This window comes from Trachypithecus francoisi, unplaced genomic scaffold (assembly GCF_009764315.1).
Source record: "Trachypithecus francoisi isolate TF-2019V2 unplaced genomic scaffold, Tfra_2.0 Lachesis_group13, whole genome shotgun sequence".
Lineage (NCBI taxonomy): Eukaryota > Metazoa > Chordata > Mammalia > Primates > Cercopithecidae > Trachypithecus > Trachypithecus francoisi.
In genome coordinates, this window is record NW_022681458.1 from 5,023,932 (window position 1) to 5,051,299 (window position 27,368).

The 27,368-nt window shown below is 46.5% G+C and overlaps 1 long non-coding RNA gene across 2 annotated transcripts in view; it reads left to right on the forward strand.

Annotated features, from left to right (window-relative positions):
* LOC117094339 overlaps positions 1 to 27,368 on the forward strand; it is a 93,633-nt gene that overhangs the window by 25,233 nt on the left and 41,032 nt on the right. For both annotated transcript variants that reach the window (XR_004441510.1, XR_004441511.1), the window contains exon 3: positions 20,106 to 20,175. This is a non-coding gene — a long non-coding RNA (uncharacterized LOC117094339). The remainder of the gene's footprint in view (positions 1 to 20,105; positions 20,176 to 27,368) is intronic.

Here is a 27,368-nt window from a genome sequence, read left to right on the forward strand (position 1 = left end):
TATGAAAAATTTGCGGAGGATAGAAAGAAAAAGAAAAATCCTATGGAAAGGTTAAATTTTGAAACTCTTGTTAAAATAAACTCCTTAGCCAAGTTAAATTTAACAGAGTTTATTTTATTTTATTATTTTATTTTATTTTATTTTATTTTTGAGACAGAGTTTCGCTCTTGTTGCCCAGGCTGGAGTGCAGTGGTCCCCATGATTTTGGTTCACTGCAACCTCTGCATCCCGAGTTCAAGGATTCTCCTGCCCCAGCCTCCCAAGTAGCTGGGATTACAAGCATGCACCACCACGTCTGGCTAATACTTTGTATTTTCAGTAGAGACGGGGTTTTGCCATGTGAGCCAGGCTAGTCTCGAACTCCTGGCCTCAAGTGTTCCTCCCACCTCAGCCTCCCAAAGTGCTGGGGTTACAGGCACAAGCCACAGCGCCCGGCCTAAATTTAACAGAGTTTAATTGAGCAAAGAATGATTCATGAATCAGGTAGCCTCCCCAGCCAGAGTAGGCTCAGAGAGTCCAGCACAGCCACGTGGTGGAAGATGAGTTATAGACAGAACAAAGGAAAGTGATGTACAGAAAATGGAAGTGAAGTACAGAAGCAGCCGGATTGGTTATAGCTCAGCATTTGTCTTATTTGAACACAGTCCGAACAGCTGACCACCATAGATTGGCCAAAACTCAGTGATTGGCACAAGGGTAGGTTATAGTCTGTTTGCACTTCCATTTAGGTTATAGTTCACGATGTACAGAGAAACCTTAGGCCAATCTTAAAATATTGGCTGGTGACATTACTTTTAATAGCAGAAACTACAATTACTTTTGCACCAACTTTTGCACCAATACATAAGGAGGCAGTTTTAGGCTAAAATCAATTTAACAGATTTATTCTGAAAACTTGCTTTGTCTGTTGCCGCATAAAAAACAACCTCGAGGCTGGACATGGTGGCTCATGCCTGTAATCCCAGCACTTTAGGAGGCCGAGGCGGGCAGATCACCTGAGGCCAGGAGTTCGAGACCAGTCTGACCAACATGGAGAAACTCTGTCTCTACTAAAAAATACAAAGTTAGCCAGGTGTGGTGGCGCATGCCTGTAATCCTAGCTACTTGAACCCGGGGGGCTGAGGTTGTGGTGAGCCAAGATCACGCCATTGCACTCCAGCCTGGGTAACAAGAGCAAAACTCCATCTCAAAAACAAAACAAAACAAAAATCAACCTCAAAATGTAGTGGATTCAAACAACCGTGATTTTATTTGTTCCTGATTTTCTGGGGCTAGAATTTGGGATGATGTTTCTTCTGCTTCACGCAGGTTGGCTGGGATTACTTACTCGGCTGCATTCAGCTGGTGCCTGGGCTGGGCTGGGAGGCCAAGAAGGCTTCACTCACAAGCCTGCCCATGGGTGCTCCTGCTTCTGCCAACTTCTATTAGTCAAAAAAGGTTGCAGGACCTGCCTGAATTCAAGGGAAGGGGAAATAGGCTCTTCTTAAGGAGAAATAGTAAGGCTGTAATACAAAAGAACATGTATGATGGCAGAGAGTGCTGTCACCATCTCTGGAGACAAATCTACCTCTCTAACTTTTCACTTCTTTACAAGCCGAGATTACCCTGCAAATTGGAATTTTTATATGTGACGAAAAATTAATATTTATAGGATCCCTACCATATGCTGAGTGCTGTGCTAACTACTTTCGCGTAGAATTTCTCCTTTGCTGTGACCTATATTTTCTGTAGACCTAATCTCTGGGTTCATTTGAACCATCTGCTGATGGAAAGGCAGTAGCTCACAGCTGGTCCATCCATAAAGGAGGATGCATGACAATTCCGACAGGTGGAACCTCTCCAGCTTCCTTCCATACTCAGGAACAAGCCTAAACATGTTCTCTTTGTCCCCAGGGATCACGGGATACTGACTTGCATTCCTAAAAGAGCTCACACTGTTGTTCATTTGGCCTCTTGGGGGATGGAAGCTTATCTTTTTAGAGATTCTTTTATTATCAAAAAGAAATCATTTCTGTGATTCTGGGTATCCAACTAAAACTTGTACAAACAAGAAGATTTTGGATGGGCGGCTCCCTGGCAACCCCCTCCTATTCCATTGTGACACACCCCTCCTCCAGCTATTCAGAAACTACAAACTAAGGCAGTAGCCCCGTGATGTCTGTACAAGAACTGATGACAGGCACACCCAGAGGCTTACAGGGTGTTTGTGCTGAACATCAGCCCTGAGGGACCTTCCTGTTTTATCCCTTTTGAAACTCTTGACTGTGATTCAAAAGTAAAGAATAAAACAATAACCTGCCTGTGTACCACAGAGCAACTCTACTGCAGTAAAAACGGCAGATGCAGGAATATTTCATCCACCAGAAATTAACCTGCAGTCAGAGGAAAGCTGTGACATCAGCAGAGTTGGTGTCTCTGGAGTCAAAAGGGAAAGTTCTGGGACCTTCTAGCAGGGAGGTCGTGGAAAACGCAGGAGCAGCCCCAGATTTCTAATAGGGGCAATTTGCTAACATTTTCAACACCTTTTAAATGCTGTAGACACTTTAGGAGTAGTGTAGGGATTTTAAACGTTTATTAGGCAAATGAGGAAAGCGAGGCCCAAGTGGGTGAGGCGACTTGACCTGGGTCATTGGGCTGGGGTGTGGCACAGCAGTTCTGGACCCCATTTCCTCATCTCCAGCCCAGCCCTCTTTCCAAATACACCCTTCCTCCAACCCCGACCTTTCTGCCCAACTCATCTTTACCAAGTGACCCTGAAGTGGTGAAGAGGAAACTTCCACTTGATCAGAGCGTGGAGAACAAGGAGGAGGGGACGGGAGGTGACAAGGTCAGGGGTTTCTGAAGGGTCTTCAGGCAGCCTCAAGCTGGAAGGTGTGTGTGGTGGGCAGGGGAGGTCTCTCCAACACCTCCTGCCTCTCCTGATAGCACTAGAGGAGGGAAGGAGTCATTCTTGGCCAAATCGAGGGAGGCCTGCAGCAGCCAGGCCTTCAGGGACGCAGCATGTCTAGTGGTTGTAATCTGGTCTCACATCAAACTCACACAGAAAGACAGATAAGGCTCCTTGACTGTAAGGTCTTGGTGAGGACACACCTGTGTGAACTTGAGCAAACCAGGGAAGAGGAAGTCAGTAGAAAATGTGCCTGGAAGACAAAGAGAAGAGAATAGAGGCCAGTCCTTAGTCACAATTATTGTAAAAGATCATTGTTCATCTGAAATCACCTCCCTCTTAAATGCAGGTTGGGGCATTTATGAGTGAATGTGTACATGTGAATATTGCAGAAATAGACAGCTGAGGGCAGAATTCCCATTGGCCTTGTCTTTGGGACTGTGTGTTAGCAGAAGACAAAAGAAACAAAAGAGAGCCACCATTGGTTTGTAACTCAAAGGATAAAGGCTAGCGGGGATGGATACCTCATTCTCCATGATGTGCTTGTTTCACACTGCATGGCTGTATCAAAACATTCACATACCCCATAAATATATACACGTACCCACAAAACTTAAAAACTAAAAATAAAAAGGAGAACAACAACAAAACCCCAAAGAGAGCTACTTCCTCTGCATTAGAAATACATAGGAAACTTAGTGTCGAGAGAGTGAGGAGAGGGAAAGCAGAGGAGGAAAGAACGGGAAGGGGATCCCGAGACACACGCTCAAGCTTTGGGGTTGGCTGAAGGGCTTTTTAACTAAAGGAAAATCCGACATTAACATGCCAGGAATGCTGACACAGACCCCCTTCTGGCTCCTAAATATTCAGTAGGATCTGTGCTGCCCCCACCAGCCTTGAGGATTTTTTTTAGTGGATAGGGAGGTGGGGTGGACAGAAAGGAAACAGGCAGAGTCTCACTCTGGCTAAACTTGGTGAGAGGGAGAGAGGGTCTGCTGGACTGTAAGATGCTTCTTCAACTGGATTGATTCCATGGAAGCAGGGCTTGGCTTGGGAGCTCCTAGGAATGACCCATCATTTGGGGAGCTCACTGGTAGGGGAAGGAAGGTCAAGTCAATGTCATCTGCATCCTAAGAGCCAAAGAGCCCCAAATGATATATTGTTTTATAGACTGATATGGTTCAGTTAGTAATGATAGTTCTAGAACTTTCTACCCATCTTTTGGAGGGCAGTGCTTACAGAGACCTTAGCCTGGACAAGTCTTAGCTGGATAGACAAGACACTCCTTGCACCAAGAGGCAGGAATTCTATGTTAATTCTGTTCTAAACAGCCTTGTGCCTGGAGTGCCTTTGTAACCACCCAGCAGGTTCTTCCTGCCTGCTGTACAAAGAAAATCTACTCACTGAGATTGATACGGCTCCCATGAGTGGAGGAACACCAGGTTTCTTCATCTCAGGTTGAATTAGATAAAACGGCATGGACACACGTGGAGTGGTTTTAAGGAGCAGAGAGTTTAATAGGCACGAATGAAGGAAGAAGCTCCCCCATACAGAGACAGAGGGAGGGGGGCTCCAAAGCCGAGAGAGGAAGCCCTGTGTGCAGCGGAAATGTGTCTACTTATGTGAGGAGGCTGGAGGAGGTGGTGCCTGATTTGCATAGGGCTCAGGGGATTGGTTTGACCAGGCATGTCACTCACATAGCCCGCGAAAAAACTAGCCCTCCGCTCTAGCCTTTTAATATGCAAATACAGGGTGCCGTGATGTTCTACACACGTGGGCATAAAAGGGGCTGCCATGCTGTCAGGCACATGTGGGGGCAAGGGCAAGAAGAAGGGGTGGGAATCGCCATGTTTGGGGGTACCCAGTTTCTAATGGCCTGTATTTGCATATCAAAGGTTGCCAGCCCCGCTCTAAGACCAAGGGATTTCCTGCTAGACAAGAAAATGTTTCTGGAGCTGCTTTAAAAGAAACAAAAACTTTCCAAGGACCCCTTTTCCTCTCTATCAGCCTAAAATAATTTCTTAATAACTCCTATAACAAGATCACAGCATTGCAGTAAAGAAAGAGTTTAATCGATGTGAGGCTAGCCTGGCCACCCCACATGGGAGATGGAGTTATTACTCAAATTAGTCTCCACGAAGACTTGGAGGCTAGGGATTTTTCAAAGATAGTTTGGTGGGCAGGGGGCTGGAGTAGGAGGCATGCTGATTAGTTGGGTTGGAGATGAAGTCATAGGGAATAGAAGTTGTCCTCTTGTGCTGAGTCAGTTCCTGGGTGTGGGCCACAGGATTGGTTGGCAAGTCCAGGTGGGGGCCATCAGGGTGTCAGAAATGCAAAAACCTAAAAAGACATCTCAAAAGGCCAATCGTAGGTTCTGCAATAGTGATGTTATCTGCAAGAGTAACTGGGGAAGTTGCAAGTCTTATGACCTTTGGAATAATGGCTGGTAATTATTTAGAATTCAAACCCTTCTCATCCTCCTAACCTGGTGGCCTTTCATTCGTTTTACAAGAACTAATGAGACCTAGAACTAATGAAACCAAGAACCCTAAGCATAAGTTTAATTTAGGGGAAGGGCTATTATTATTCAAACTTAAAACCAAATTTCTCCCAAATTAGTTTGGCCCACACCCAGGAATGAGCAAAAACAGCCAGCTGGTGAGGCTAGAGGCAAGATGGAGTCAGGCATGTCAGATTTCTCTCACTGGCGTAATTTTGCAAAGGTGGTTTCACCTTCCCCACTCCTAGCGTTCTCTCTGTCTCTCCCCTCCCTCCCCACAGACCCTTATGTAATTTTTGTTGTAAAGTTTCCGAAATCCTACCATCAGCTGAAGAATGACAAGGTTCATGCATTTGGAAAGGAGAGCTTTATTTCTCATAAAGGGTTGTGTCCTGCAGGGTGGCTATTCTATAGGCTGGGAAGCAGAGCCTCCGGCCAGAAGCTGGAAACAGACACTTCGAGGGTGGAAAAAATAAGACAGGAATTTATGCTAAAGCAGGTGGCCAAATATACATATTCAATAAGTCATGAATATTTATGAAATATTTATCCCCTGGCTGCCCCTTGCTGAAAAGACTGGGAGACTGAGCATTTAGCTCTTTCAGTCTCCTCTTGGAGTCAGGAAAGAGAGAAGTGATTTGGGAATGGACGTTAGGTTTGCCAAACCAGAGTCCACGATCCCTTCCCAGATCGATCCCAAGGCACTGTGGCCATATGGCCAAGATCAGAAGGGAAACAGACGCAGATTCAGATGCATGCATGCACAGGCTCACACACGTGTGACAACACAACCTCTCAACCATGAAGCAAGTTTAAAAGAAAAAGGGTTCTTTTCCTTTACCACCCTCAGCTTGCTTTCTGATTTGGGAAAAGGCCACAGCCTCTCAACTTTGAGGTTTTCCTGCCCATTATCCAAATAGAAAAGAAGGATGCTATGAAAATAACACCAGGTGGACGTGGCGAGGTGGGCACCAGGGGCCGAACCTATGATCTTCTATCAATTCAGAAACAAACCTCAGAGCGTGGCATGAAGAATACTCATGGTAATGAAATAATCGCTGTGTTGTAAGAATGCGAAGTTGGATGTTAACATTTGTCTGAGATCATGAAAAAGAGGAATGGGAAGTTCATGACATTTGTGAAGTTAGTGACTAAGGCTGTATGGTAAGGAAAGACCTTGGGGATTTCAGTGAAATTCTGAATTCAAAGAGCATGATGAATGTGGGGTGGGGCTCTGTGAGGCAGACAGCAGAGAAACCTGAGAGCAGATGCGGCTGGGAGGAGGAGTTGCCCCGGTCAGGCGGAGGGAGGGGCCCGGCTCGGGGAATTCTGTGGGCAGAGTCCAGGGATCTGCTGGTTACAGTCTTGATGGATATGCCGTGACCTTCATACCAGGAGAGGCTGAACTGGGGCGGTGCACAGGCAGTGGCTTCCTCAGTGACCCCAGAACTTGGAAGAAAGGCAGTGGCCTCCAGGGGAGGTTGGTGGTGAAGCCAAGTCAGGAGAAGTGCTGGGAGAGTGAGAAAAGCCAGGTCAGTCTCTGAAGATACAGCACCCCCAATGCACCGAGATGTTGCCCCCAAAGACCCTTGTCCTGCTGTGAAATGCCTGGCACCCTCCAGGGTTGCTGGCTGAGTGCTGAGGGAAGCATCCCAAGGAAGGGAAATGTCGAGAAAAGAGGGTCCCGGGGAAGTCTCCATTGTCCTTTGGCAAATGGCCCATCCTTTGGGGCACAAAGGGATGAAGTAAGGGAAGGGGCAACAGGTCAGGCCTACAGCCTCCTGCTTGGCTCACCCGGAGCCAGCCTTGGTGATAAGCAGGCAGATGTGGCGATGGTGTCTGCTGCATCTGACCCCATAGACATGTGGTTGAGGCAGTCCCGAGGCCCCTCAAGGCCCCACCATGTGGTGCTGGGAAGGAAAAGGAGCAGGAGGCAGATGTTTTCGACTCAGGCCTGGGTTTTGTCAGCTCGGCGTGAGCCCATCCTGGGCTGGTGGGCTGGCAAAAAAGAAACGGGGTTTTGAGGCAAGCGCCAACTCCAGGACCTCAATGTTGAAACACAAAAACCCCTTCCTAGCTGGTAACGCTCAGCCTCCATTCGGTGCCACCACACACATTCTGCCCCAAGAAACTCAGGTTATAGGAAAGAATGCTTTCAGGCAGTATCAGGGAGGGGAGGGGATCAGCTGCACCGTGAGCATGAGTTGAAATCACAGTTGAAGGGTTTGTGCCCCTTCCTCCTAGGAACGCCTCTGTCCCTGGACTCAGCCCCCTACCCTGGCTCCTGGTTGCTCGGGGCTCCGTCAGTAATCTTAACACATAATAATGGGCTCTTTTAAATGGCCTTATCCATATGTTTATTTTACAAGATACTTTCTGAGCAAAACTTAGCTGTACAGCTTTTATATCAAGTTGACCTCCTCCACTTTTCACTCGAGGGCACCGAAGCGAAGTAACTGCGTGGTGACTGATGCAAGACGCTGCTCAGACACGGCCTGCTTCCTCAAGGAATAGCCCATGCGGGGAGCGAGGAGATTTTGTTACATCTGCCCAAATGAAAACGGTCATCGTCACCCAATTCTGGGCCTCTTCTGCCAGATGTACTGATCTGTCTCCCACATTATCCATCTGCTTAGCTGATGGCAGCCCACGCTCGCTCCAGAGCACAGAGCTCTGTGTCCTAAATGATCGGGAGCAGGCATGGAGGTGAGCCAGTCCGTCATCAAACACACTGCCACACTTGCAGTCCTGTGATCATCAGCCCTGGGGCTTGGCAGATAGAAGGTTTGTAAGTCTAAGAACTTTTAGCAACAACAACAACAAAATGAGGAAAAAGTTGTAAATAGAAAATGGAGTTCTGAGTCTGAGCCCAGGCAGCCAGGAGCTGCAGCCTGGCGGATTAGGTCCTAGGAGCAGCTGCCCCAGGGTTTGGAAGTCAGTCTCCCCTTCTAGAAAGAGAGTGTAAGAACATACATGTGGAAACTCTCCTTTTGCAAACTCAAATTTGAATTTTAAGTCACCAGGGTGTAAAGGTGATGGTATGCTTTTGTGAGATTTCAGAACCTAGTGGGTCGTTGAAGATGCTGATTGATCTTTCTTCTAAGTGCCAAATGACCTGCTGGGAGTGTGTGGTGGTCAGTCTGATGTGCACCAATGTGGGCAGGCCTGTCCAGGATGGGTTTGCTGTCAGGCTAGAATGACCGCTCCAGCCCCAGCCTTTGCATCCTACTCAGTCCTGTGCCAGGTGCTGGGAATACAGAGGAAAGAAAAAGTTTGTCTTCCAGAAGCTCAGTTTGGAGGAGTGCTTTGCAATCTTTTATGCGCACTAGAATCCCTGGGGATCTTGTTCAAATGCAGAATCTGATTCATTAGGCCTATTAGGTCTGAGATTGTGAATTTCAAACAAGCTCCCAGGTGATGCTGATGATGCTGGTCCGTGGACCACAGTTTGAGTAGCCAAGGTTAGAGCAATGGTTCTGAAAGGGTGGTCCCCAAGAAGCAGCTGCAGCCAAGAGCTCCATATTAGAAATACAAATTCTCAGGTGTCTCCCAAGACCTACAAAATCAGAATCTCTGGGAGTGTGGCCCACCAATCTGTGCTTTAATCACCCCTTTGATGATTCAGATGTGCGAGCTCACCACCTGCTTACAGCAGTGATTAGCTTCGTTGCACTAAAAAGGGAGGTGGCCTGAACTAGTATCTGAGCTGGCTCTTAAGGACACATAGGAGAGACTAGGCAGACAGAGAAGGCTGTGCAAAGGCCCGGAGAGGAAGTTGGAGCAGCAGGTGCCTGGAGAGAGACAGCCCAGGAAAGAGGCTGAGAATCACCCAGAAAACTCTTGAAGGCCACTGTTTGCAGGCCCAGAGCTTTGCTCAACCATTGGCCCTTCGAGGTTGAGCCTCACAGTGAGTCCACCTCCCACCTCCCCACGCTCAGCTGTGGTTAAGCTGGTTCACCTTCCTGAAGAGAAAGGCTGCTGATACTGAAAATGATTTCTTGTCTGATAAAATCGAGATGGCGCCCAGAACTCACTTTTCACTCCAGGAGGGTCAAGGCTGTGGAGACCTAGTAAGTATTAATTCCTATAGGAGCCAAGGCAGGAAAGAACGAAGTTGGAGAGAGTGACGGGGAGAAAGGTGAGGGGTGGGGAAGAACGCCTGAGGACCTTGTCTGTGGTTAGCGTCCTAAGTGTAGTTGTAAAGAACAGAGGATGGTTCCTGTTGACATTTGTGGTTTCTGTCGGCCTGCATCTTTCAGACAATTTTCACCAAATTCTCCCCAGTGGTGGTGAATGTGTGTGCGTGATCCCAGGAGCTGGAGGAGTGGCTGGGGGGCAGCCAGCGAGAAGCTGAAGTTGTCTCAACTTTTGTCTTTAAAAATGTGTGTGTTTATATGTTTGTTTTAATATAATCAATGGCTCAGTGCTTAGTGAAATAAATAATTCTGTGATCCTAGGGTTTCATCCCACACAATGTGCATCTCATTCTCTGAAAAGCAGAGGGGCGGACTTTAGAAATGCATTGTCTTCTAGGGAGGTGGCGTTTCCACGAGGGGGGGACATTTTACAGAAAGAACTATTAATACATCAACCATCTGTGTGGTGAGCACACAGGGGCTGGGATGAAGAGAGGGTGCTTGGGGTGTCCTTTGACATGAGACAAGCACCTCTTTTTAGTTAGTGTCCCAACAAGCCCCAACTCGTAGTCCCACCCAGGAAGGGTGGGCGGGAGGCCCAAGGCAGGTGGAAAGCAGGTATGGCAGGCAGGCGCAGCTACAGGAGCCACAGCTGGTGCTCAGACACACGCTCAAACCCACGCTAGCCTAAGAGCATGCTCAGGGCCTCTGGAGGGGCTGCGGTGCTGGAAGGCGGTTCTGTTTCTTGAGAATTGAGCAGTAAGATGAACTCTCTGAATTCAGTCCTCAGGGTATGTCTCCTCTGCCCAAGCCTGGAGCCAATTCGGGAGGGTGGGCTCCTGGGGAATGTACTAGGTTAACTCGTTAGAAGGCCCCAGAAGACACACCTGACTCAAGCCCAGTATTTTGCAAATGTGCACATTTGGTCAGAAGGATCAGGCAGGAAGAGTGAGCAACTCCGCTCCGATCTATAAGAAAATGGCATTCATCCAGGGGTTTCCACCAGCAGAGCCACCTCCTGTTTGTACTCTGGTGTCAGCATCTCCTCCTTCCTAAACCCTTCCCCCAGTCAGGTTCCGCAGCGACACAGCAGCGCCAGATGCACCTTATTTCTAAAGCACCATAAATATCTAAAATGTGGGGCGTAGAAACTGATTTTCAAAATGTTCTTCTTTGCAAGCAGAATTGTAGGTAAGCACCAATACCTTGGAGAGATAAGAGGAACTTTCTGACGCTGCAGGGCAGTGGGCCCCTTCCACCACGCAGAGTCAGACACAGCGGCAGCCCTAGTCTGTCTTCACCAGGACAAATGGGTACTGTGGGATAGGAAGGCCCAAAGGAGTGGGGAGGTGGTTCGGGACATGCAGCCGACATGGGTGAGGGTGACTCACCCAGCTCCAGGAAGGGTGCCCAGCCCAGGAATGAAGGCACTGGAGCCCTCCGGAAGCAGCTCCAGATCCCTGACCCCCAGGCCAGCCTTGCTTTGGGTGGACAGATGCCCTTCAGGAGCTGCCCAAATGCTGACAGTCAGGCTTTGGAAGGACACAGATTTCCACAGCAAACCTTCCTCCTTCTGACCCTCTCACCCCTGGGCTCAAGGAGAGGCCTTCTGTCACTAAAAACGTATGTTCATTTAAAACAGATGGGGACTTTGGACTTTCTGAAAATGGATTTATAGGTTTCCGTTTGGCCCCACCTCTCTGAACTCCAGGCTCCATGGGGTCACCCATCTTCCTTCCTGGGAGGGGCCTGAGGCCCTGGGGGAGTTACGTTTGAACAGACACAGGGTGAGCATTTAACAACGCACTTCCTGACCTCGGTGACGTTCAGCAGAGCACAGGGGCAAAAAAGTGTTTGATCAAAACGTGTCCTATTGCTGCATAGTTACTGAAACTGATGGAACACAGGTTCTGAACCTAAAAAAAAAAATCAGAGGTGAAGTCACCGACCACAAGTTCCTACGTTCCCAGTTCGTTACTACCGAGGAAAGTTGACTGTCTTTGTGGTTCCCACACTTTAGCCTGCATTAGAATCCTCTGTGGGACTTGTTAACACAAGGCCCCACCCTCAGAGTTTCTGATTGAGAGGGTCTGGGGTGGGCCGGAGAATCTGCATTGCTAACAAATGCCCAGATGATGCTGAGTGATACTCCGGGGACCACAGTGAGAACCACAGCTCTACAGTCAGTGCTCCAGCACACCATGCCCCACACCGTCATTTTCTTACTGGATCATTTTTCACATCACTCTTTTCCAAGACAACATTTCTATCACGCAGCGCAGGCAGCCCAGGAGGCAGGGGCTGGTTCTGCAGGCCAGCGTTGTTCCTGAGCCCATCCTAAAATGGGAATCGGCATCTCAGACGAGCTCTAGCTCTGTCCAAATGCTCCAAGATGCCTCATGAGAGTGCTGTCCAACACTGGCCAACCAGGCTGTGCCATTCACGCCTCCTATGCCAGTTGGAAATGCCATCGAGATGAACATCAGCCAGAAGGACAGGGGCCATCGTCCAGGCGTCAGAAGTGTGTGAACCAGAGGAACTCCATCTTGAATAGGGGCTGGGTAAAGGAGGCTGAGACCTACTAGGCTGCATTTCCAGACGGTTAAGGCATTCTAAGTCACAGGATGAGATGGGAGGTCAGCACAGAATACAGGTCATAAAGACCTTGCTGATAAAACAGAGTGCAGTAAAGAAGCCGGTCCAAACCCACCAAAACCAAGATGGTGATAAGAGTGACCTCTGGTCCACTCACTGATACACTCCCACCAGCCCCATGACAGTTTACAAATGCCATGGCAATGACAGGAAGTTACCCTATATGGTCTAAAAAGGGGAGGCATGAATAGTCCACCCCTTGTTTAGCATATCATCAAGAAATAACCATAAACATGGGCAACCAGCAGCCCTCGGGGCTGCTCTGTCTATGGAGTAGCCATTCTTTGATTCCTTTACTTTCTTTATAAACTTGCTTTCATTTTTCTCTATGGACTCGCCCTGAATTCTTTCTTGCTCAAGATCCACTTTACTCTATGGACTCGCCCTGCATTCTTTCTTCGCAAGATCCAAGAACCCTCTCTTGGGGTCTGGATCGAGACCGCCTTTCCCGTAACACAGCCACCAAAAATTCCAAGCTCAGGGCCATCAGCCCCACCCCTCCAAGCACAGGTCCACACAAGTGACATCATTCCTCTTATGCATGGGAAGAGTATCTTAGAACAAACTCCAGGCAGAGAGGGCGTGCATCTGAGAAATAGTGTTTTGATTTTTTCCAATAAAGATACAAAACATTTTTTGAAATTATCAGATAGAATTGATCATTAAAATAGAATGAACATTTAGACCGGGCGCGGGGGCTCAAGCCTGTAATCCCAGCACTTTGGGAGGCCGAGACGGGCGGATCACGAAGTTAGGAGATCGAGACCATCCTGGCTAACACAGTGAAACCCCGTCTCTACTAAAAAATACAAAAAACTAGCCGGGCAAGGTGGCGGGCACCTGTAGTCCCAGCTACTCGGGAGGCTGAGGCAGGAGAATGGCGTAAACCCAGGAGGCGGAGCTTGCAGTGAGCTGAGATCCGGCCACTGCACTCCAGCAGCCTGGGTGACACAGTGAGACTCCGTCTCAAAAAAAAAAAAAAAAAAAAGAATGAACATTTAATTATTTTTCCCCAAAACCAGCGAATAGTGACTTGAAGGGTAGGTTAGTAATATTGTTCTCCCTACTTACAAGTCATACTATGAGTTGAATTTCTTTATGTCACTGCCCTTGCTTTAGTTGGTGGCCATCTCTCCAGGGGCCTGACCAAGCATTAACCAGTATCCCTGATGTCCTGTGATAGCAATTGTTGATGGAAATTTGAAGGATGGTTAATCATCATCTGCTGTCTAGTTTTTGTTTGTTTGTTTGTTTAACAGTTTTTAAACTGTTTTTTAACAGTCTGGGAGAGAGCATTTTATCCTAAAAAGTAGGGAGCAGGTATCACATGTGACCAGCCTCAGCTCTGGAGGAAACCCAGAGAAAGAGCCGGATGCCTATCTGTTCCTGACCCTCAAGGTCCCTCAAGATCTGCTGGGAGGGGTTAGTGGTGAGATACAGCTCCAAGACTGCACAACTTAACCTGTGAAAGTATTTATTTAGAATCGACCATTTGCACTTTGGGAGATGCTTGCAAACACAGCTGTTTTCCTTTTTATGCAATTAAGATTGAGATATCCTTAGTGACAATGGGTACCAGAATGGAGGCCTGCTTGAAGCTACCCCTCCAATGATGAAAAGATATCCTCAGCAAGGGGGTGGTACTCACCTTCCTCTTGAATGCAAGCATTGACCTAAAAGTTCTGTTGGATCACAAAGACCCAAGTTATGAGGAAGCAGTAAGATACAATGGCCTCTGAACTGTGAAATACTTTTCTTTCTAGCCTCTTTTTAGAGGTGTATTTAAAGGCAGCTTTGTGGGATCCAGCATTCATTCGTTCATTCATTCATTCAAATGCAATGTTTATTGAGTTGCTACTACATGCAGACCCTCACTGGGATCTGTGCTGAGCTTGAACAGCAGGCTGCTTTCACATTCCAAGATCTCCCTTCACAATCCCCACAGGAAATATGAATATGCCACATTTGGGGTCTTATCCTTCTCTGGGAGTGCTGGGATCATAGTGTCAGTGTGTCTCCCATCTAGGTGGCTGCATCTCAAACTTCTGTGATCCTTTTTTAAGATGTGAGAACGGGTGTTGTTTGTACAGCATTAGTGCCCACTGGCAACGAGTCCTCAACAGCAGGTTACCTTGGAAAGGGGAGGATGCCAGGTCAAAAACACGGCCTCAGGAGCAGCCCTCCCTACAAGACAGTTCTCTCCAACCAGCATGACCAACTGATGAGCCAGAGACACAGGGGTTGAAGGGGTCCAGCCACTCCTACACTTCTAACAACCCTCTCTTCTTCCTAAGAACTTGAAGACGGCACAAGAGATGTACAGGTGGCAGAGAAGGGACTGGGATGAACCGTACACCCACTGCCTGCGCAGTTTTTCTTAAATTAAACCTTTTGTTTTGAGATAATGAAAGATTCCCATCATGTGAGAAGTACTGTAGAGAGAGCCCAGCTACTCTTCACCGAGTTTCCCCCCATGGTATCATCTTGCATACCTATCCTACAATGTCACAGCCAGGCAGTTCCCCCAGGCAGTTTTGTCTAGCAGAAGTGATGAGCTTTCCTGAAGGCCCTTGTCCTGCCATACTGCTCTGATTCCTCTGGGCCTAACCCCTTTCTGCTCCTGGGTCTCTCTGCCAGGCTCAGATCTTTAATTCTTTTCTATTTCCCTGCTTTTCCGCTATGGATCCATTTTGGAAATTATAATGCTTAGTGACCACAAAAAAAAGTTAATCCAGTGAGCCAGAAAACCCTCAGTTACCTTATACTTTTAATGTAAGACATAGTTCTGAAATTTTACTGGTCTTTTGCAGGTCATACTATCTTGCATTTGATAGGAACAATTTTATGGATAATTTCAGAGCTTATAGTCCAATAAAGATAAGGCAAAGCATTTCAAGTTGCTTTTCAAATCCGTGATAAGGTGACAGTGGAGAAGAGCTGAGCTGACGGTGTTGTATCAAATTTCTTGGGGTGGCCCTAGAGGAAGTCAAATAGCATTACCCTGAGCCATCTGCTCAGTTCGATTTTCAGAGGATCTTCTGCAGTGTTGCTCAGACTGTGCTAAGAACAAACAGGGTGACTTTATTTTCTATCATACATATGCTGTCCAGAAGGATAAATGCCTCGTCCTGCCCCGTGATACCGACAGGCAGCGAGAGCTGTGCTGCTTGCCGCGTGTTTTGGAATCTCTTCCCCCAGCTGCAAGTGTTTCATAACATCTATTGACCTCTTCTGAGAATAAACACCCACTAGAGTTGGCTGCATCTCCTCTGAAAGAGGCATCCGCCCCATGGTGTAATCCCACTGCGACAGCAGGCTGTGCACAAACTCTACAAGGTGCTTGAGGCATTTGTTGCTTGAGCCGCGTTAAGGCCCATTGGGTTTTAATAGATCAGTATACACTGATGTGTCCCAAATAGGAGTGTGCCTGCCTCAAACCCTGAAGGGGAGGAGGGGGCTGGACATCAAAAGAACCTACATGTGGCTGTCAAAGTGCACACTTCCTTCTATTTGTTCCAGAGATAGCTGAACAGATTTCTCCTACCATACCTTGCATTTCAAACCAGCTCTTGACATGGCTGAAAGATGAAGTGCATGAAAGAAAAGACAATGAATCTGAACTCTCACTCTGCTGTCATGAATGATGTCACACTAGCCTAAGAGCATGCTCAGGGCCCCTAGAAGTGGGGTCGCTCAGGAAGGCGAGCGCAGAGGGGAGCAGCCTGGGTCCATGCTGCGTGTCCCAGAGGCACAGGAGGACACCGGCTGTGCAGGGGTCAGAGGCCAGGGAGCCCATCAGAGTGAGGTGGTGTGCTGGGGCGGGCCTCGCTTTAGCTGAGAATGCAGACGGGTATTAAGATGCATTGTGGCAATATAAAGAAAATGTAAACGTGGCCCTGGACCCAGGGAAGATGACACTCACAGCCCCCTCTGCAGGTCGCATAGAGGTGGCATTGGGCTTCCAGACCTGGCCCCAAGGAAGGCAGAGAGAAAAGTCATCACCCAGCGTCCCTGGGGGCACTGAGACAAGGAGACTTCACCCTGGCCCTCATGGGGCCAAGACCCCTGAGATGGAGATGTGCTTGTGGGAACTGGGCTGGGCTAACATCAGAGGCCTATGTGTGCTGGGGTTTCCCTTCCCCAGGGGCACTGTCAGGTTTGAAGCAAACATCTCAGGAATCCTGCGATAAAATACTGCTGCTCCCAGACTACCCAGACAGTTCAGTCAGGATCTTCTAGCACATTTGTCTTGGGAGTTGGTGTGGGGTTTGATGACTCTCTTGCTTATGGGACAAGTTAGGATTCTGTAAATATGTATATGATATTCCTATGCAGCTTTGTGGCCAGTAACGGAGAAGTTTTCTTCTGATCTCAGGAATTGTTATGGGCTGAACTCTGTTCCCTCCAAAATTCACATGTTGAAGTCCTAACCCTCAATACATTGGAAGGTGGCTGTGTTTGGGGATGGGGTCTTTACGGGAATAACTAAGTTAAAACGAGGTTGTTAGGATGCACCCTGATCTAATATGACTGGTGTGCTTATAAGAAGAGATGAGGACATGAACACACACAAAGGAAAGGCCATATGAAACCACAGGGAGAAGGCGGCATCTACAAGCCAAGGAGAGAGGCCTCAGGAGAAACCAGCCCTGCTAATGCCATGCTCTCAGACTTCTGGCCTCCAAAATTGTGAGAAAATCAATGTCTGTTGTGTAAGCCACCCAGTCTATGGAATCTGGTGATGACAGCTGAGTAAACTGATACAAAGGAATGGTCTCTTGTTCCCAAGTTTGGGGTGGGAGAAGCTTTGTGAACCTCAGAAAACCCAACCCAACAGTTTTTGATATTGACCTCAATTCTTGATATTTAAAACCCCTCTCTCCCAGCAGTCATAGTGTCCACTGGACTGACCCGTGATGAAGCGTCCTCCTGTGATCAGTGCCATCTGTTCTGGAACCAGAACCCAGACACTTCAGGGGCAACTGAGCAGACCACCTCCTGCTCCTCCTAGGTGCTGGAAAACAGTGTAGTGACAGCAAAGAGTTATTACCCCTGATCATGCAAAGGCTGTTACCACAATAGTTTATTCAGGTTTTGGCTTTCGGTTAGTAGAAGACAATGTGAAGAGTGAGTGCAAGACATTAATATTCCAGGTTAAAAAAAAAACTGTAAAATAAAAATTACTATATTGGCTGGGCACGGTAGCTTACACCTGTAATCCCAGCACTTTGGGAGGCTGAGGCAGGCAGATCATGAGGTCAGGAGTTCAAGACCAGCCTGACCAATATGGTGAAACCCCGTCTCCACTAAAAATACAAAAATTTAGCAAGGTGTGGTGGCACGTGCCTGTAATCCCACCTGCTTGGGGGCTGAGGCAGGTTCTTGCTTGACCCCGGGAGGTGGAGGTTGCAGTGAGCTGAGATCGCACCACTGCACTCCAGCCTGGGTGACAGAGCGAGACTCCATCTCAAAAAAAAAAAAAAAAAACTATCTCATTGAGTGGAAATATCCTATAGTGCATTGAACCGTTAGCCAGAGAAAGTCTTTAGGGAAGGCCTGGATAGCCAGCAAAGCTTTGGACCTACAGACTCTGATGTCAAGTACAAAAGAAGGCTCATGGAATTCTTCCTTGAGCTGGTCTAAGAGTCTCTGATGGCCAGCCCTCCCACCGTCCCCAGGTCATGAGCCAGGTGGAATTCTGACAGAGCACACCTTAGTCAATAGTCTTTGTAAGCAAAAAAGAAACTGCTTTTTTACTTTAATGTTTGGTAATTATAAAATAAAAATATACTAATGACCCAAGGAAATCTTAAAGAGAAGAATATATTCATATCAAATGCTTTTTTGTGTGTGTATTTCTTTCCAGTCATTGTTCAGGTGTATTCATAATTGTATAGTCAGAGTAATGGAATAATACACTATTTCGTATCCTTTTTCCTGTCTTTATTTTAAGTCATTACTCTTAGGACAAAACCCAGGAATTATTTTATTGGGTCAACAAGTATGAGCATGTTGCTAAATTTCCACTAAGAAACTCCACTTAGCATATTGCTAAGTTTCCACTAAGAAACTCCACTTAGCATGTTGCTGAGTTTCCACTAAGAAACTCCACTTAGCATATTGCTGAGTTTCCACTACCAGAAGGGCCATTATCAGTGGAACCACATCCTCACTATATAATTTTAAATTTTAAGTCCTATTTTTAAAAAGTGAAAGTTTATTCTTAATTTTTTAAGAATTTGCATGTAAAAATTCTTAAAAGGACAAAAATACTTTTCCAGATTTGTTTGGTAATTGTACAGCCTTCTGTACAAATTATTTATCACATCCTTTCCTTATTTGCCTACCGAGATTTTGATATTTTTCTTACCAGTTGAAATGAGTATTCTATATTCATACTGGCTTTTTCAGATTGTTGTAATGGTTCTCCCAGTCTGTTATTTTTTCTTATTTCTTTTAGTGTTAGTTATAAAATGTCGATGCAGTTAAATCTGTTGAACATTTCATTGACTTTCGTCTTTTACTTTTACATCCTCTCCCTTGGGTGGTTCTGGTGAACACCCCAGTCCCCGCCCGGGTCAGGGCTCCCCTGCTATCTTCCTCTTCACTTCCTTGCTACACCTGCTGGGCTGGGCCCTTTCCTTATCCTTTGGCTAAGGTTGTCCAATTTAGAGAATAAAATGATAAGATAGTCAGTCAGTTATATTTGGATGTCAGATAAATAGCAAATAACTTTTAGAACAAGCATGCCCCCTGCAATATTTGAGACACACACTAAAAAAAAAAATTTTTTTTTGCTTAGTGGCATTCAAATGTCATTGGGTGTCCTGTATTTTATCTGGCAACTCTATCATTCGGTCCCATCTTGCACCGGGTCGAATGGAGTCTTTCCAGGAGCGGATTCAACATGACTTCCCAATCCCCCAGTGGGCAAGTGGTTTGCACAGGACACAGCGGAGAGGCTCCTGAGTGCTTCGCCCGCCCCAGTCGCAGGGCTGCTCCTTTCCCGCATACCAGGCCTGGGTCTACCGTGGCGCTGTGGGGACAAGGGCCTCAGTAGTACATTCTGCAGTTTTAGCATCTGTGGAGTCAGCTCAGGCTGCCGTAATGAAGCACTGTAGACTGGGTGGCTCAAACAGACATTCATTCTCTCCAGGATTCTGCACGTGCCTGTAATCCCACCTGCTGGAAGTCCGAGATCAAGATGGTGACAGGGTGGGTTTCTCTCGAGGCCTCTCTCCTGGTTTGTAGATGGCTGTCTTCCCCCTGTGTCTTCACATGATCTTCCCTCTCTACCTCTGTCCAGATTTCCTCTTAGTGGATCCACCCCCAATGGCCTAATTTAACTTTAGTTCCCTCTTTGAATGCCTTGTCTACGAATACAGTCGCAAGGGAGGTATTGAGCTTCGGACTTCGACACGCGAGTTTGGAGGGGACGCTCTTCAGCCCATGGCAGCGTCTTCCACTCCTGCAGTTATCGGTCCCCTTGTTCTCCCACTTGACAGCACTGTGTGTCTGCGGCCTCTGGGATCCCACTTTCCCTCTGCGATTGAAGCTGCACACACGACCCTGATGGTTCTTTAGACATCCTGACTTCACCAAGACCTTCTCCCCCAGGCTCGACTCCAGCTGTCCTTGGTGGAGCTTCCATGGGTGGGGACCTGTCCACTGTGGATAGATTACCCAACAGTGGCCAACACCCTGTTGCACTTCCAAATTGAACCAGTGCCTGGAAACTTCTGCTCCACTGCCTCAGCCTACCAGGCCTGCCTGATCCCACTTGCTGTCTGAATCACTCTAGAACTGGTCTCTTGGCCTTTGGTTACTGCGTCCTGGACCCCTGGCTGTCTTCCCCAGGCTCTGCCCACACACAGGCCACTCACCTCCACTGTGTCTGATGCCCCTGCTTTCTCCTCCTTCTCCGCAGGCCTGTTTTTCCTGGAACCAGAAGGACTCCCACCCAGGTCCACTCAAGTTGTGACACTGCTTGGCTTACTGTAAGCTTTTCTGTTTTTAGTTTTTAAAATAGTTTGATTTACTCCATCTAGATCTTACTTTGTCAGATGACCTATGGTGTGGTTTTAACTCATCATGATATACTCCTGCATTTTACAAATCATTATAAGGACATATGTCATTTATTAAATATCTATTTCCTTCTCCATGGCTTTCCAGATGCCTGTTCAATAACATATAGCATTCCCTACCTGTAATCTATGCTGTAAGGAGGTCATAGCCTCTATTCACATGTGGCTATTAAATATATGGATAGTACAAATTTCAAAACTTAGTGCAAAAAAAGAATGTAAAGTATTGTGTTAATATTAAATAATTTTTTCAAGGCCTGGTGCTATGGCTTACAACTGTAAATCCCAGCACTTTGGGAGGCCAAGGTGGAAAGATTGCTTGAGCTCAGGAGTTTGAGACCAGCCTGGGTCTGGCAAAACTTTGACTCTACCAAAAATACAAAAATTAGCTGGGTGTGGTGGAGTATGCCTGTGGACCCAGCTACTCAGGAGGCTGAAGTGGGAGGATCACTTGAGCTGGAGAAGTCAAGGCTGCAGTGAGCTGTGATTGCACCACTGCACTCCAGCGTGGGTGACAGAGTGAGACCTTGTCTCAAAAAATAAAATAAATAATTTTTTCATTTGATCACATGTTGAAATGATATCATTTTGATAGGTTAAATCAAACATATTATTAAAATTAGTTTCAGCTATTTATTTTTGCTATTATTAAATGCAGCTACTAGAAAATGTCAAGTTCCACATGTGACTGTCTGTATTTCTGTATGTGATTGTCTTTAGCTCAAGGTTTCTGCATTGCATTCCTTTAGTCTCTCTCTGTCATATTTTAAGCCAATATTCTAATGTTTTAATGAATGTTCTTCTTAAAATATATTTTTTAATATCTGCTGGGACTGCAAACTTCTTCCCTCTTACTTTTATTTTTCACGCAGTCCTTTTGGAAGTCTATGTCAATTGTTCTTTCAGTTAAATTTCAAAATTGTTTTTGCCAAATTCATAAAAAGTCTGTTTGGACTATTCATCTGTACATCTAGAAATAGTTTTCTTTTCTCAAATGGATGTCTTTTATGAATTCCTATAAACCTTGGAGGTTTTATTTATATTCTGCACATTTTCTCAAAATCACTTCTACGTTTATAACATTTTTGCTACTATTGTGAATAAGATCAATACTCAGGTGCTATTGGTTTTTCCATATTTGTCTTTTAAAGTCACTTAAGCTGCTTTGAAATAATTGTATATTTTCCATTGTTTTTATCTGTGAAGAGTATTTTTTTCCTTTTACTGTATGCATTCTTTTATTTGGTTTCCTGTATAGTTATAATGTTACAATGACCAAGGCCCCCAAACCTTAACAAATATGGTGGTAGTGGACATTGTTCCTGAAAATAATTTGCTAATATTACTTTTTGGAATATTTACTCTTAAACTTGGCAATGCTTTTTCTTGGCTTTGACTGCCTTCAAGGACACCCATTAGAGAGGCATTTTCCCTTTCCAAGTAAAATAAGCAGCCTAGAAAACAGAATTTCCTTCTGGCCTTTTGCAACCCACCCACTATAAAAATAAAACAAAACCATTATGTTTTTGGTTTTGAAGCATATTTTCATAGGGTGACATGCCAGATTACAGATAATCCATAATGCTTTGCAAAAATGTCAGTGGATAGAAGAGCAGTTAGGTCTTCTTTTCTCTGGAATCAGGCTCAAGAAATGTGAGCTATGGTCAAGCTTTGTGTTAGGGTTAGATTCAGAGGTAAGGTTAAGCCTAGAAAAACCTGGTTTCAAAGCACTCTGGTATTGCATTTCAATTTTAAAACTCTCTTAAAAACAAAACCACAAACACACTTTTAAATAACTCTTGAATTAAAGATGAAGTTAAACTGATATTACGAATGCCTTAGAAATTAAGGATGACGAGAGACTTATATATCCAAGCCTGTTAGATGCAGATTCGGAGAAAAACATGGCCTTAAATTCATGTATTAGAAATCATAAACAAATGGAAAATAAACAAACCAAGCTACCAAAAAAATTAGATAAAATCCCATGTAACAAAATTTTAAAGTTACTAAGTCCTCAGAATATCATTTAGAGGTGTCTTATGTTTTGCATCAACAGATAAAGCTACTGGGATACTTTTTAGAGAAAATGGCAGGCTTAGAATGTTCATAGGATAAGCTACAGGAGCAAGCAGATATCTCTAGCTCTTACACAAAGACAAAAGATGGAAATATTGTTGAGTTTGCCATTAGCCAGCACTGAGGTGACTCCTGGCTCCTCTAGACAGAGGGACTGCTGACCCTGCACGTGCAGGGCTGGGGGTAGCTGGATACTGTCCAGTTCCTGGGTCTTGGGAAAGTATATCTTGGTTATGCCTGGAGCTTGAGCAGACAAAACTGGGTGACGAGAAGCATCTTCCTTGTCTTCAAGGCTTTGTCTGATGAAAATCCAGTGTGGAATCTTTGGCTTAGTCTGGGATTTCTGGGCTATGAAAGTTCTGGATGTTTCCGTCCTGAGAAGCATGCTCAGCGTGGCTTGTCACAGACACTGTACACTCTGAAACTGACAAGACATTTTCAGATGCAGCCTCCCTTAAGGGATTGTCCCCGGGATGGCATTCTGTTCAATAAAATAGTGCCCCTTCTTTTTGGCTAAGGGTCTCTAGGAACTGATATAGTGGAAGGGACATCTTGATAGGGACCGGTTCCAGGAACATTCTTCTTCTCCCAGCACTCCACATCATTCTTGCCATTCATTAAACTGCCCTCCAAGATCCAGCCGCCAGCCCAAGTGGATCTCTTTTTTTTAATATGGTAGCTCCAGCAGGGTGGGGGCCCCCCTCAGGGACTGGTGGATGGGTGCACGGGAGCCCTGGGAATGGGGATTTGGGCGTGTGAAATGCTGAAATTGAGCTAGGAGAGATTGGTTTGCTGGAGATAATGGCTGTGAAAGGTAAAGGGAGGAGGGAGGATGGGCTGGGAGGGGCCATCACACAGTGGTGGATCTGACAGAGCCCCCGCCTCCCCAACAGTAAGCTTGGGGTGAAGCTTCCTTGTTCAAAGACTCCCGTGTCAGGTGGAGGTGGCCAGAAAGTCTTGCTCAGTCACCAGCTGAAGCCACCCCAAGAACAATATTATCTTAGTTTGAAAGTTGAGGCTGATTTATGAGCTCTCGTCTTCATTTGGAGGCTGTTGGCTAACCACACTCCTCACAGCGTGAAAGGGAATCTGAGTCTCACACACACCTCTGTGCCTGCCACCCCCAATGTGGACTATTGATTACCTCTCTGTAGTCTTGTCAGACAACAGATGATATCTTGCTTCTACCATCATCAAGCCGAGCTAATCCACAGTTCTAGTAGGGAGATTCCTAACCTCTTGGTACATTATCTATACTGGGATCCGGTTCCATTTTGAAACGAGAAGCCCTATCACTTGCCCCTTTTTGACTTATAACTTAGTGGGGTGATGCTGTGGGAAGACCCCTCTTTGGGAAGACCCCTCTTTCTGACCTCTGGGGCATTCCAGCTGTGTGGGGCCTTCAAGCAGGGTAAAAGCTGTTTCACGGAAGTCTGGGTTTCCTCACCCATTGGGAGTTAAGATTTAATTATCTTTAGAGTAAACCTCCTTCCACTACACTAGGCTGGGAAGAAGTGATAATGCGTTATCTCTTCTGCTAAGCCCTTTTTAAACAGGGGCATCATTCAGCTGATCTGAGACAAGATAAAAGAGGGACGCTTTGAAAATGGTAATGAATCCAAACAAGAATTCTTGGATGAATCATTTCTGCTCTGGTTTATATTAGCTACGCAATTAAAGGGTTTACACAAGGGGACCCTCAAAGGAGAATTCTTTAACCACATGAAAGGCGGCAAGGTCGACTCCTAAGAGAAGGCATTCCTGAACTTTTCTTGGCTATTTTTCCCAGACCTTGGAAAAGGCCTGTGCTTTTCAAAGAAGAGGTCACTTGGAGGGAAGACAATCAGAGGCAGGCTGCAGGGGACGGTCCTTCCCAAAGCAAACGGCTTCCTCCCTTTCCCAGTCCTTGAAGCTCAAATCTGCCTTTCACAGAGCAGAGGGAACGGGAAGCCAGGCGGTCATTCTGAGAGGACTGCAGTGAGAAAGGATGACCCAGGGTGTTAGTGGTGGCGAATCCATGTGGTCTGGAGCAACCTCACTTCTTGCCTCCTCAGAAGAGAGAATTTGACTAAAGGGGCATAAGGCAGAAGGAGAGACTGAGTCAAGTTTTAGAGCAGGAGTGAATGCTTATTAGAAAGCTTTAAAGCAGGAAGGAAAGGGAGGAAAGTACTCTTGCAAGAGGGCCAAGCGGGTGACTTGAGAAGTCAAGCTGATCTTTGACTTGGGGTTTTATACGTTGGCATGCTTCTGGGGTCTTGCGTCCCTTCTCCCCTGATTCTTCCCTTGGGGTGTGCTGTCCACATGCACAGTGGCCTGCCAGCACTTGGGAGGGAGCATGCACAGTGTGTTTACTGGAGTTGTGCACATGCTCACTTGAGACACTCTTCCTTTACCAGTCGAATGTCCCTGGAAGGTCATAGACCTGTTCAACTCCACCATTTTGCATCTGAAGTAGCATGCTTGAACCCACTCGCCCAACTCTTAAGATATTATCAAGAAGCTACTGATCACCAGTTTCGGGTGTTTTTATCTATTATGAGACTGTCTTTCCCTGGCATCGGTGGTGATCAATTATTATTTTAGAGAGACAGCATAACAACTGCCTATCCATCACCTGATGGTTGCCCGACATTCCTGGTGTGTGTGTGTGGAGGGCAGTCCTCTCCTGCCCTGCTCATGCCTAACTCCCCACTGCCACAGGGAAACTCCCCAGGTCTCCCTGTCCTCTGGGACCAGGTAAGACTTCCAATTCCGAACATGGTGGCAGGAGCTTGCTTACTCCAGCCAGGTTCCAGGCACAGCCTCGGAAGGAGGGAAAGATGTCCCCTCCACCTGAGCTTGGGGCACTCCAAGACAGTCCTTCTGCACCCTAGCCCTGCCGCTAAGCTCCTGCACCTGCTGCTTCCACCTCTAAGATGTTCTCATCTCACGTAGACCCTGAGGGGCTGGGGTAGGACCATGGAGAGGAGCAAGATCCAGAGCCCCTCAAGGTCAAGTCTACCTCTGTTTTTCATGTTTTTCCTCTGGGATTTCATACAGTGCCCAGCACAAAGTAGGTGTCCAGTGTATCTTAAAAGGATCCTTAGAAGGTTCTCGAAGAAGAAAAAGGTCCTTTTATGATCCTCCTCTTCTTAAAGTGACAGACTCCAAATTCATGCTATAAAAAGCCTGAAATCAAACAACCACATCTCCTTTTTCTTTTGCATACTGAAGAGGTGAAATGAACTGCAGGGTGGCCTCCCAGGACCCACCATCCCAACCTCCTGTGTCAATTCAGCAGCCATGGAGTTTGAGGGAGAGCAACTCCATCCCCAGTTCCTTGACTGGACAAGCCTATTCCTGGTACAGTGGATAGGGCAGGTCAATAAGGCCTTGGCTAATCAGAGCCTGCCTTTCTCCGGGCTATGGGGTTGGTTCAGGAGTGTTCCAATTGGCTTAAAGCTTATGGAGGTGAATGAGGACGCATGTAGACTTGGTGGCTGCTGCCATCTTCCAATCGTGGGTGTCGGAGGTGACAAATACGGAAAGATGGGCAGGGCTGAGAAAATGGCAAGGAAATAGAGCCAGAGTTAAGACCAAATATTGCCTAAATATCACACCCATCTCTGTTTACTTTTTTTTTTTTTTTTTTGGGGTGCCACAATAAATAAGCCAGTTTGAGTCACTTGGTCTAATATTGAGACCACGAACATATTGATCACAGAGTGTGTTAGGTAAGCGTGTTGTTGACTGAAGTGTAAGTAAGGTGCTCACCTTAAATGCATGTGCCAACATCAGCATCTTCAGAAGAGTCTCTTTCCCTTTGGGACATCAAGGTAACTGACAGTCAAACACGCCATATTTGGAGTCAGTTTACAGCCAGCCTGCTTCCAGCTCTCCTTGGCACTTTCCAGTTCACAAAGGACAGTGATGGCTTCACTCCTTTTTGGTTTTTTTGAGACAGGATCTCACTCTGTCACCCAGGCTAGAGTACAGTGGTGAGATCACCCCTCCCTGCAACCTCCGTCTCCTGGACTCAAGTGATCCTCCCACCTCAGCCTCCCAAGTGGCTGGCACCACAGGTGCATGCCACCACACCTCGCTGATTTTTGTATTTTGTGTAGATGGGGTTTTGCCCTATCTCCTAGGCTGGAAGGCTCTTAAGAGGAGAAATGAGCAGTGAAGATCCCATCCTGGACTTTGCAGACTTGCTGTGCCTTTGAATGCTTCTCTCACGGTCAGAGCCTGCACTGGAAAAGATGGCATTTGGGACAACACACCTGGCTGCCGCCCCAGGAAGAAAGTAGTGAACACTGGAGGACTGTCAGCCCTGTCAGTTTCTGGAAATGTGCCCTGAGTTTAAGTTCTGGTTTCAGAATATGAGGAGCAAAATTACTAAGTAGGCCTCCTCCTAAAACAGGAACCTCTTCCCACCGTGGGCCGGTGGCTCTGACATATCACAGAGCCTGCTCTGATGAAGGGAGCAGGAATAACCTCAAAACAAGCAAAACCAAAGAAAACTGTTTGACAGCAGAAGTAATAGAGGCTCATTTTAGAAAACATAGACATAAAGAAGAAAAGGAGAATCTTCCGTAACCCACATATTATAACTACTTACATACCTTCCAGGGTTTATTTCTCTTTTCTAAAAAACAAATGTTTAAGTGGAATTTACCTACAAAAAACATACAGGTCCTAAGAGCACAGCTTGGCCTGATCAATTTTCACAAGTTGAATGTACCTGTGCAGTGAGCACCAGGCTCAACACACAGCCCCAGCAGCACCCTGGAAGCCTTTCCAGGCCTCCTTATTGTCACCCCCTCCCTCCCCAGGGGTAGCTGCTATCACTGTAGCTTTGGTCTGAACTATATATAAATGCAATCATGCCACATTATGTTTCTGAGACTCACCCACACCCTGGCAAGCCATTGCAGTTTGTTTATTCTCAATGTTCTACAAGTAGCAGTCTCCAAGCTTTTTGGCACCAGGGACCAGTCTCATGGAAATGATTTTTCCTTAGACCAGGTGGAGATGGTTTCGGGATG